The sequence below is a fragment of the Rhopalosiphum padi genome, chromosome 1, assembly GCF_020882245.1.
Source record: "Rhopalosiphum padi isolate XX-2018 chromosome 1, ASM2088224v1, whole genome shotgun sequence".
NCBI classification, from domain to species: domain Eukaryota; kingdom Metazoa; phylum Arthropoda; class Insecta; order Hemiptera; family Aphididae; genus Rhopalosiphum; species Rhopalosiphum padi.
Genome location: NC_083597.1, coordinates 59,278,132 through 59,291,369, shown reverse-complemented (window position 1 = coordinate 59,291,369; position 13,238 = coordinate 59,278,132).

The window sequence follows — 13,238 nt, the reverse complement described above, 5'->3', positions numbered from 1 at the left end:
ACCTCGCCTCGAACCTATACCTAGCCTATCATCCCCACGCGCGCCTTTGTTCTCCAAATAACTCATAATAATACAATATTATATGAAGTAAAATTAGCTCTGTGGCGTATTATAAACTTTGAACCAGTATCAAAGTTACAGGTATATATATATAATATTCGGGAACAAGATAAGGATAGGTGTATATAGTGTGTTTAAACCGAGCGCATATTATACGTATATATATAGTTGCGTAAACTCAACGCACACGAGCCCGCACATGTGTGTGTGTGTTATAATATACATATCCCATCAAGGTTTTATGATATTTATTATTCATGGAAATGCGGTGGATAATGAAAAACTTGAGACGCCAGATAGTTCGTAACGTGTAAGTCCCACTAACGCGGCGTGTTCTTTTTTTTCGCCCGAATATCAAAAATAATAACGATGATAATAATAATAATAATAACAACAACAATAAAAACCGCCCCGTTACGCGACGACCAGCACACCAGACTGTTGACGGTGGCGCGAGTAGGTTATAATATTATTGTTATGACGTCTTCACCAAAGCGTTGGTAATTAGACGAGACCTTTTTTGTCTTTATTATTATTATTATTTTTTTTTTTTTTCAATTTCAATGTCTAGCGGGCCAACGACATTACATCATGATAATAATAATAATATGTATGTTTTATTTTTTTCATTCGATGAAATCGCTTGTACGACATCTTTTAATGTTCATTCATAACTACAGTTTTGGTTTTAATTTCGTTCCTTTAATGCGAGACGAACAGAATTTTATTATAAAACTTTATAAATTATAATTAGGACAAAACTTGTTCAAGATTTGAATCTATTTTGTGTGCACCGATAAGGTTACCTTGAAAAAAACATAATTCAAAGTAGCTTTTGATGAAACTTACACGTGACACACTATACGATAAGGACGATGGTTTTATTCGTTAAAAAAAGTACAACATTTCGGTGTATATATTTCTCGTTAATGTTTGTTTTTACTTTTGTATTAAACAAATAAATAATTTTAACAGTGTTTAAAAAGTGTTTTTAGAACTTTAAGGTTTATTTTTTTCCCTTTTTTTCTAATTGTCTGCCGTATTAAACTGTTTCTAGTTTAATATTCTAAAAAATATTTATAGAACGCTAAATTAAATAAAGTTCCATAAGGAGTTAATAACTTATTCATAGTTTTCTTTACCACCATTTCATATAAAATTAATACAAACTATTCCTGAAATAATTTCTTTATTCACTCCAAAAACTTATTAAAAACTTTTAAATTTAAAAACAGAATAACTTCTATTTATTTTTCTGCTATAATATATAGCAAGTATTGATTTATAAAGTATCATTATGTACAATTTAAAACAGGAACATTTTATTTTACGGCCGATGGTTCAAGTAGTGAAACTGATGAAATACTGGATAAATTTAAGTATGTATTTACGTATATGGAAGTAAATATTTTATGCGATTAAGCTATTTATTATAAATACGTTGGGATGTGAAGAAATTACCATGCATGCTGAAAACATACTATATATCCTTCAGATTCCGAATAAAACTGTACTATTTTTAAAGTGATTATTTTTTTTAAATAACTTTTTTATGAAAAATTCTCGGGTGAAAAGTACTTTACATTTATAAAACCGTAAACACTTTTAAGATCGGAAAATAAACCTGGATGGTATTTTAATTTTGTTGAATAATTAATATTTTTTTGAACATTTTATAATATTATTAGTTTTTTATAATCTAGCTTTAAAATTTGGGTTAATCTGCTAGCACCACAACATTAATAGTTTATCATTTTAAAAAATGGAATTTTGTTTGTTCTATTTTATTTTATTTGACTTAATATTTATAAGGCAATACTATTTATTTATATGTAACTAGATAATCCATATAATCATTACCTAGGTGTGACGTAAAATAATTAAATTGTAAAAGTCAACTATTTTAACAAACTTCCCAGATCCAATTATTTCTCATCAATAAGTGTAGATGACAATTCAGTCGATAAAACTTTATAAATAATAATAATAATAAAAACTTCAAATAAAATAGTTAGTAATATCCCAAATTACATGTTTATACGCTTTTTTTTACAACCAATTTATTTCGTATACTTTTGTAACTATATTTTTACCATAACAAAGCATACAATAGTGCTTATGATGAGTGCATTATAGTTAAGAAACATTTCAATTGGAGTCGTCTAATATTATATAATATGAATAATACATTTTTTTTTCTCCAGGATTAAAAATTTAATACAAAATGAATTATTTTAGAGGACTACTCCAAATGTAAAAATACAAGTGGTACGCTCAATTGTAAAAATTACTCAACTTAATGTTATTTGCTGCACTGGCTCGGAACGATTTTATTGTTTCCGTTTACAAACTGTCTGCATATTTGTGCAATTCAAGACACACACCATGTATAACCTATATCCATAGTCCAAATGTAAAATACTCGCTAATGGCAGATTATTTTGCTCGACTTGATTTCACTTAAATTGTCTGACGGAATCGTTTAATCCGTTAAAATATTGCATTTATCGTGGACGTCAGACCCTTTATTATTCCGGTATAATTAATATTATTTGTTATAACTGCAGTGATTGTATATTTGGATTTAAAAATGTATGACTAGAAATCAATTCGTAAACACGCACTATCCAAACGCCCGGATAATACTATTCTGTCTGATATTTGTTTAAAATGTTCGTTAAAAATGTATTCAGTATTATATATAGACAGTGGTCTGTTTCAGTATGCATCGGCGGCGATAAACCATCAAACATAAGCAAAACACTTAAAGTACGATTCTTCATATATAATATTTTCAGTTATTTATACATTATACATATAATATATATATATATATATATATTGCATTTGGCTGGTAATAAATATTTGAAAGTCTAACTCACCGGATATCACGATTTCGTAATATTTCAAACCCCAATGGCCGCGCGCTCACACATCGCCATGCGCGCAGTTTAACGACTCTATGCCGTTTTATTTATAGGATATTAGATATTAAACATCTTCCTCGTCCCATACGTCTACCTCTTCTTCGCTTACTCCTCGTCATACCATTTGCCACTACCTCTCTCTGCAATACGGGAAAAAGGTTCGTTTCATAATTGCATTATACGTTTTATTATGGCTGGTTCAATTATATAATAATACATCGACAAACACTATATATATATATATACAATCAACAGTGTTCGTCGATTGGTTAGAACGAAACATTATATTTTTTTACCGCGGTATCGATCTTTAGTATACGAATTGACTTTACTTCATGAATTATTGAACGTTGAAATTATTTGAATACAATTATGTCATGTAGAAATAAAAATGACCTGCAATTGCATGTACTGGTAACTGTAACTGTAATGTTAATATATTAAAAAAAAAAAAAAAAAAGTATCATGTTATTTATATTTAATATTACTGCTGAATATTGTCATAATATACATATTTGTTAGTATAAAATGAAATCTTTGAACAAGTAATATGTACATATATTTATGTATATATTACAATATAAATTATTTTAAAAATATTTTAACTGTACAGCCGCAGACATGCCGTTGTTTAAAATAATAGTTAATATTTTATTGTTTTCAGTTTAAATAATGACAATAGTATCAAATGAGTTATTTTAGTAATATCAAAATCAAATTAACTAAAAGCATACATTGTCATAAGAATCAATGAAACGTAATTCAAAGAATCATATTCTTGAGTAACAAAAAACTAAAAATAATAGATTGTAAAAAAATATAATATTATAAGTAATAACTAACAGTATAATATAATAGTACATAAAAAATGTATCGATGAAATATTTTTCGTTTTTCGTCTGACATTTTTGTTAACCACTATATATAGGTAAAAAAAAAATACACTTGTACAAATATACGATATGATTATTAAGTAATAATGAGTTTAATATTTGAACATGTTAATCGTATGTAGCTCCGCTAATTTATACCTAACGCCATCGGCGAACGGCCTAATTTATAGCAACATTAAAACGTATTTATTTTTTTCATGTTTCGATGTTCGATTTACATTTACCCACAACAGTTATTTAATTACGTTTAATATCGATGATGCTATTATTATGTTTGATACCAACTCGCTCCAGCTGTGCACAGAGATACTATATATTCACAGACCAAAATATAGTAACCTAATTATTGGACATGGGTGATTCTGGTTGTAACCGTTTTATACGTTCACTGTGTACACATATATTTTAGCAATAACAGTGTAAAAACAATTGTGTTGAGCTAGCAGATCGTTTCAAAATTATTATTTCACTGAACGTCAAACTAAGCGAAAACAGTAACCTTTGTTTGGTTTAAGAAGGGAAAAAACAGTATAAATGGGGTTAAAAACTTGGCTACTCCGTTGGACGCATTGCGATAAACGTAAAAGCTGCTCAATGGAAAACGGAACGTTTCCGGTGCAGCCTTGTAGATTATAAAAGATTTATGAAAATTGGGTCGGAAAGTGGATATTCATTATTTGGTTAAAAACATTGACAAACGGCGCCATACATTCGGTTCGGCGTGAATCACCGAGCTGTTGAATAGTGATTATATTATTGTTTTCTTAATAATTCTACAAAAACTAAACTTACGGCTTACGACGAGAATCACATCACCAGTGTTGACTAACAACAAAAACAATATTATATCGTTTCCAGTAGATTTTATATTATTTACTATGGTCATTGTAAATATTGTCACTTCAATAAACTGGGCCAGTATCAATAACACAATGTTTTGTTTTTTTTTTTTTTATCAATATTGTAGTTTTGCAATTTATTGTATTTTATTTATTGAATTGGACATCATTGTATTTTTGTTTTGACAATTGATCAAGTACCTCTATATAATAATGCAATAGTTTGGTTTTTGTACGATAATGTATGTTTATATTTAACAAGTAGGTATAATTTTGTATACCTATTACCTATAGATTTTCATATTCACATATTCAAATTCATTATAATAATATTTAATTTTAATTGTATAATAAAGTTTATATATATTATAGTTTTTGTAAAACAAAATATGATCAATTATTAGATATGTTATTCGTAAATATCAACTTACTCTAATTTTGTAAACTGTATGATTATAAAGAACAAACTTTTAATACAAAAATATTCTATCTGAATCTATTTAAAAAAAATATATTGCACATACGCGTGCTATTAGGTTTAAAATGTAGACATTTTCTTAAAATTGTCGGTAGTCTAGTACCGTTTGTTTAAGCTCTCTCTTTCTCTATAAATCATCATGTTGATCCGAAATCATCTAACTGAAATATTTAATGGAACCTTTTATCGTGAATACAATAAATACATAATATATTATACAAACCAAATTGTAATTTAATGTGTTTCGATGGCTTATTCAAATATGTTTATACTAATTGCATAAACAATTAAATAGTATAAAATTAATTAAATTATAATCAATACAATTATGTATTTATTATAATAGTACTTAATGATTTATATAATATATTATTGTAAGGCGTAAGGTAACGGAAAAAAATATAACGAAATAGGAAGAAAAATAAATAGGGCACAATAAATATATCTGTGAAACTTATAGTGGTTAAATATGTTTAAATGTACTGTAAAAAACAATTGTGATAATAATAAATTAAATAATAATATTGTTGGTGGAAATATTCTTTGTTTTTCCACCTTGTTTTATTTTTTTTTTTTTACGACACCGCAAACATTATATACAACTTTGTGCATGCATATAAATACATAAAAAGATTTTAAACATACAGTGTATTCTCGTCGATTATTTTTTTTTTACATGATAATATTTTAAATAGGTTAAATGTAAGACTTGTAATTCAGGTAGAAGGTGATTATGGGATATTTTATAATAGGTAAACGGGCGTGTATTAAGGGTAAATTTTAGTTTATAATTTAAAATTTAAATCATTAAATATTAAAACACATTATGCTGTATACAAATACAAAAAAAAAAAAAACAATTATTTATTTATTCAAGTACCTATGCTTATAGAATATTGATCAATATTATTATTATTTGAAACATTCGTTAAATTTACATTATTTGATTATTTATAAAATATTGAATTGGTTTATACCAATAAATACCTAACGAGGATTATATTTTAAATGTGGTATAGTTTATTTAAAAGTTCATAATATCTAATGTTGGTGCTTTACTTTGAAATACATTTTTATTATTAATTATAATTTAAATAATAATGGTTTGATTATTATTTAATTTATTTTATAGTAGTTATATATATTATGTAAAATTATATATTCTCTTATTACCAAAAGGGTGTTATTGAAATAAAATATAATATAAAAAAAAAAAAAATACTAAAAATTATTTAATTACTATGACATGATTAATTATTAATTTAAATCATAGACTTCTGATTTGTAAAAAATATCACATATAATTATAAAAATTATTATTATTATTATTATTATTATTATTATTATATTATTATCTTATTTTTATGGCTAATTAAAAATATTTAAATTACTTTTGAGTGTTTACAAATTCGCTTTTTATTTACACTTTGAATATTACACTTCATTTTCTGTAATCATAATTTGTTTCAATCAACTATTGAATACACCAAATTTAATAACCTATTGACAATAATAATAATAATAAAACAACATTTCACACAAAAAATAAGTTATTAATCATACAAAATACCCAATCAATTTCTTTATATTAAACATTTTAAGCATAATGCAAATAGTTATATGAACAATAATTAAATATATCAGTTTTACATAGTTATATGTATAATATAATATGCATATTTCTCTTTAAATTAAGGATACAAAAATGACGACCCTATAGTAATAAACTATTCAAATAACAAATGTATTTAATATTTACTATTATGGGTAAGCATGTTATAATGAAAAAACTCGACGAGTTTAAAGTTAATAAATTGAACGAGGAAAAAAAAACAAGCCGTTTTAGTAAATTAATGTGCTGTATTTCTATGTTGACAATAACGGATCATACGACGTATGATCATCCGTTTCACTAGTATCGTCAGATACCGTTGTTCCACTTATCACGTATAATGGTTCAGAAGACAACGTTCTATGACCAAATTTTTTCTTCAAACTACGCATACGATCAATTAAACATCATGGATGGTAATGTAAATACACTGTTTAAGACAAATACAACGTTCAATCGACACGAGAATTGGTGGTAAACAGTACGGACTCGATCGCAATGCACGTCACAAACTAAAAGGTAATACGAATTATTTATTGGCATGCGACAATAAATTTGATTCATGAATTTTTAATGGATGTTTAAACGAAGATTTATTTTAATATAACACTCAAGTTATTTTATAATTTTTAACTCTTACAGTTAACATACAGCAAAACAGTTTTTTAGAATTATGCTATTACCATTTTTTTTTTTTTTTTTTAATTTGAATCGCATTATTTTTTTTATTCAATTTTGACTTAAAACAGCTTTTTACAAATTCAGTTGTAGTTTGAGTGAATATTTTGATTTATACCAATTATATTTACAACATTTTATTATTAGCATTATTTATTTTTGAATTCTTTATTGCAGATTATTTTACAAAGTTCTTTGTGTTTTTCTATAATTTTTAACTTGATTAATTCATTTTTAAGATTGATAAAATGTATAAGATAAAACAATCAAGTGATAATAGTTGTTCAAAAAAAATAAGTAACAAAATTCTGGATTTAAAGGAAAAAAAATTTAAAATTTAGAATTTACATAAATTAAAAAGATAAAATTGTAAATAAGTTACTATTCTGAAATTATAAATAAATAAAAAAAAGATATCTGAGCGATACTCTGTTTAAAATGCAATGTAAAATAATAACTTAGGCATATGTGTTTCTTTTATATTTTATTTAAATTACTAATAATTACATACATGATTATACATTCATTACCTAAATAATGTTTAATTTATCGATAAATAGGAATTTTAAGCCCTAATTCCTATTAGGGCTTAAAATTCCTAATCATATCAAAACCAATACAATTCAAAATTATTCTATACATTTTGATGTTTACGTAGGTATATTATAATATAATTTTGATCGTATATTAACAATATGATTACGAGATATCTAATGAAATTATTACAAAATATTAAGCTCGTGTCATTTCGTATAATTATGATTATGTGGAACAGAAACTTATAAATCATAAAATTATGATTTGTGGGTAGTGAGCGCTATAGTTATTCATTCTCGGTCATTTAATATAACACCCCATAGTCTGATCGAATCCAAAATTTATTTTTCAACACCAAAGTTATTCACATTTAAATTGTATATTTACAAGGTCTTACACTGATCGCTTTTACATTTAATGAGAAACGGCATAACTCTAGTGTTACTATTAAGATTTAACTAAAAAAAATATATAGGTACACATTGTTTCTATGTTAAAATCCAGTGTATTACGTGTAAATGTTTTCCCAAGCGACATTGTTTGAACTCATTATTTCATGTTAATATGCATAATTGTTAATAACAAGAGCTAGATACATGTACACATGTTTGTTTAACTTTACACAATATAACGTATAGGTTGGCTTAAAATAATCTTTACAAATATAATATGTATTTTTAAAATACTTTTCTTCGAAATTTCTTTTTTTGTATCATTAATATTATCACAGAGAATATCCATTAACATATTATCATAGACGAAGTGATAGTAATAACATAAAATAATATTCAAAATCAACCGTTGTAGTTACTAGTTATACGTTCTTTGTTTTATCGAAGTAAAAAATTTAATATGGTACAAAATCCTAAAATGTTAATTTTAAATCTCTGAATCTCTTAATTTAACCCAATAAATGTTTTCACTCAGAAATTCAAAGAAAACGTGTTGGGATATTATTTTTATGACAAGAAGAAAATTAGTGTATTTTGATAGGTAACTGAATACTGTCTTTTGAGTTTATCTAAAATGTCTGTAAAATTTCAAATAGCATATTTTAGAAAGGAAAAGTTCATAATACCAATTACTCCTAAACAAGTTAACGAAATTCAATCGCTAAGGAATTATATTTGAGTCTAATATGAAATATAATTATTCAAAAATGTACCAAAAAATAATATATATATTTTCACAATATTTTTAGGCTAAAATTAGTTAATATTATCATACCAAAATAATTGTAATATCGGTTAAAAGAATCAATAAATCCACCAACACTTATTTCTTAATCACCAAACAACACTTAGGTAATTATTAATAATACCATCATACACACAAGAAATCGTGTACTTAACAAATGGAAAACGATCTGATAAGTAAAAAAAATAAAAAGCAATACATTCTACTAGTGGATTATCCATAATCAGATTGTTCAGACCAGTACACCATTTTCATCATGTTAAAAGCTTTACGAGCATATGTTTAGATTGCATCTAACTGACCACTTGCTGACACGTAATATACCAAAGTTGTGTAAGAAAAAAATTTAAAAGATTAGCAATGATTTACTAAGGTCTTAGACCAACGGAATCCATGTATGTTCATTATATAATATTCTTTAACACGCTATACTAGCAGAAGTACTTTAACAAAAGCAACTTATAAAATGTAAAGATATGTTTACTCGTAATATTGAAAAATCAATACGAATAGATTTTATACTTTTCAATTATTCCCATATTGGGTTTATAGATTATCCACATGCGCGTATTATTAAAAATAATTTTTCTCCGCCTAAAATAAAATAGTAAAACTATAAAATGATAAATAAAAGTTAATTTATAATTGATTATATAACATGCATTTATTATAAAATTGTGTCCAAAGATACCTATTACAACGATTAAATAATCTGTATACAGAGTATAAATTAAAAATGTTGTGAATATAAATAAAAATTTCATGTGTGCGCTTTCTTCGTTATTATTAAACTGTGTGCACTGAGAAAAATAGTATATCGAGTAATAATATAATACAGAGATTACGATGATTTGAAAATATTTATGCCAATTATTAACAAGTGAAATAAAATACTATGATTTTTAAAAAGTGTTGGAGTTGGATAAGTCATAACTAATAACTATTCAGTACATTATCAAAAAATATATTTCATTTATTTTAGATTTTATTAAAAATAATTACAATAACCATTACCCTAATTAGTACACATAATATTATAATAACTCAGAAACTACTTTTGCATTTTATTTAGATGCATTAAAGCATTATTATTCACACAAGACACTTCTTAAATTTATCGTATACGCTGATTACTTCCGACGTATAATAATAAAACGAACATACTTAGTGACCGCATCAAGCGATCACTGGTGAAAACCCCTCTTTTCCTGAACTCTTATCTCTTGTATGTAATAGCTTAACCCAGATTTATATATTGATGTTTAATTTAATGTGTTGAGTCTATTAAAATTTGCTGACTTAATACTTAGTTATACCAAAAATGTTATATTAACCCAGTTTTTAATTATAATAATGTTTATGTTGCGCAACTAGTACATCAACACAACTGTACCTTAACTCAATATAAATGTTTAAAATTTAAATGTAATAGACGTTGTGATGATTCAGCTAATTTTTAACTAAATAAATAATTACATTTAAAAAATAAAATGATAATGTATTTCTGTTTTTTTTTTTAATTTTAAAATAATTTGTATCTTTAATGAAGACATGATTATATAATATATGGCATAACATATTTATTTTAATGTATAATTTATGTAGGTGCTATTCGTATTATATATAACTAATAGTAGTATAAATGTATTATATTTTGTTTCACTAAGTGGAATGCCATTTAATGAAAAAAATTACTTGGTATTAAATTGTATTATCCACTTCGTTAAAAGATATTCACTTCATGAAATTTTTAACTATTTCACCAAGTGGAAACAAAACGGTTATCCACGAATTGGATAAATTTTTCGTGTAATGGACAATTTAATCAAGCTTATAGGACATACACATAAATAAATATTTATATATATTATGTTTTAATATAACAAATTATATACAAATTTAACAATTTAAAAACATTTTTTAAATATTATACAAAAAAAAATATCACAACTTTAATAAATTTATTATTGAAGGATAAAAACATTTGTTTCAACTTGGAAAATCACATCGAAACATTTGTGTAGTATTAAATCTAACATTGGCTCTTCACGTATTCCCTGTTTATAACTTTATCATTAATTATCATTGTTAATTTATTTTAAAATATTTTTTTTTAATTATTAGTACATTACAGAGCATTTATTATGTTATACAATTGTTTTTTATTATTATAAAAAAATATTTGTAATCTGTAAATAAGTTAACAATTTGCACTAGAATTGAAAACGTGAGGGTAGGGAACATCTTTCGATACAACTTCAAAATTATATAGTTATTAATAACATTATATGTTTTGTTTATTTCAACTCATAATAAAAATATTTACACATTTGTTTTCGTGTTACTTATATAATTGGCAAAGCCAATTTGTACAGCTAATTTATATAAATATTTCAAAAGCTTAATTATTTGCTGCTATTATGTGTTCAAACGCTTATAATATGTGAGTTATAAAGTACTGGCAGCAGGTAGATAAATAAGTATATATTTAGTTGGTTCATGGTTATAGACGAGTTTAAAGATATATACATAATGTAAATTGAATACAGAGTGTTCCACTAAGCATATAAACATCCCAATTCTATCCTTTAATAATTAAATTACTATGCAAGTATTTAATCTCCATTACTAGAGTTTTTAAGTATAATACGTAAAGATTATACTTCCATGTATGTGCTATTATAGGAACGTGCTGCGGAGAAACAAAATTATCTATATTTTTTTAATGAAATCCTTATTTTTTAGAATGGATTATGTAATGGATTTTGTTATAAAAAATATAAATTGTTATATTAAAATCAAAAGTAATACGAATCTATAGTGTGTTAATAAATATTATGCTTGATAATCTTAAGATGAATACCATGTACAATTCACTTTTACATTACAAATTAATACGATATTCCTAGATATTATATTGAATGAATGCAATGATAAGCATGAAAAATCGTTATAATGTAATATTTAATCTATCTTTATAAATTCTATTAAAAAAAATAATAGCACAATAACATTTTTAAAACAAGTTTAATACTGTAGAATTTCTTTATAATTGTCCACAAACGCCGTGAGTACTTATTGGGTACATATTATACGTTTTAAATTAAATGTATTTTTAGATTATTTACAATGTAAGCTGTTATTTTGTTATACATTCCTTAATGTTTATATTCTATGTAGAAATTAATATTCGTATTAGTGTTAGAACGCTGTTTTTTTGTTAACCATCACTTATTGGATCAATAAAAAGATTTCAACTGAAGTATGGTTTACTGTCGGTATTTTGAGAAAAGTTTTCAGTAATTTAAAAAAAAAAATGAAGCAATTCTATTATTTAGAAAAATTAATATTGTTGCTAATATATAAGTCACGTTCGTATCCGAAATTTTTACGTAGTATAAAATATAATTGTACTGATAATATCCGTACTTCCGGGTTTAATTGATGAACACATTATACTAAACATTTTATTAAACCATAATTTTTAATTATTTAAGTTACAAACACAGTATTTTTATCTACTCGGTTTCATGACAATGACGACGTTAAACGAAGAAATTAGAAAATGTATCACGAATTGATAGAAGAATTATATTATTATACACTTATAATTACAATATATATATATTCATACACTAAATAATTGATTGTACTAGGTATTATACTTATCCCCTAATCGCTAATGTTTTTTACCAATAATTGTTCATAATAGTGTAATATGTTTTTACGACGTTTTGTTTTTGTTTTTTAAGTCATTACGTTTTAGATCAAAAAATTAATTAATATTCGAATTGTTGTTTTCGAGTAGCAAATCGTATTTAGTTTTTAATAATTGGGAAAAACAAACGTACACTTTTGATGAAAAATCATCACATGCAATTTTCATCAAACATTCACATTCAATATTTATTATTATGCCTATTATTTTCAAAATATTTTATGTCTTATTATAGGTATATTACTGGTACCTTCTACCTTTCTACTTTTATTAGTTTTTTTTATTTTTATTTTTTTGAT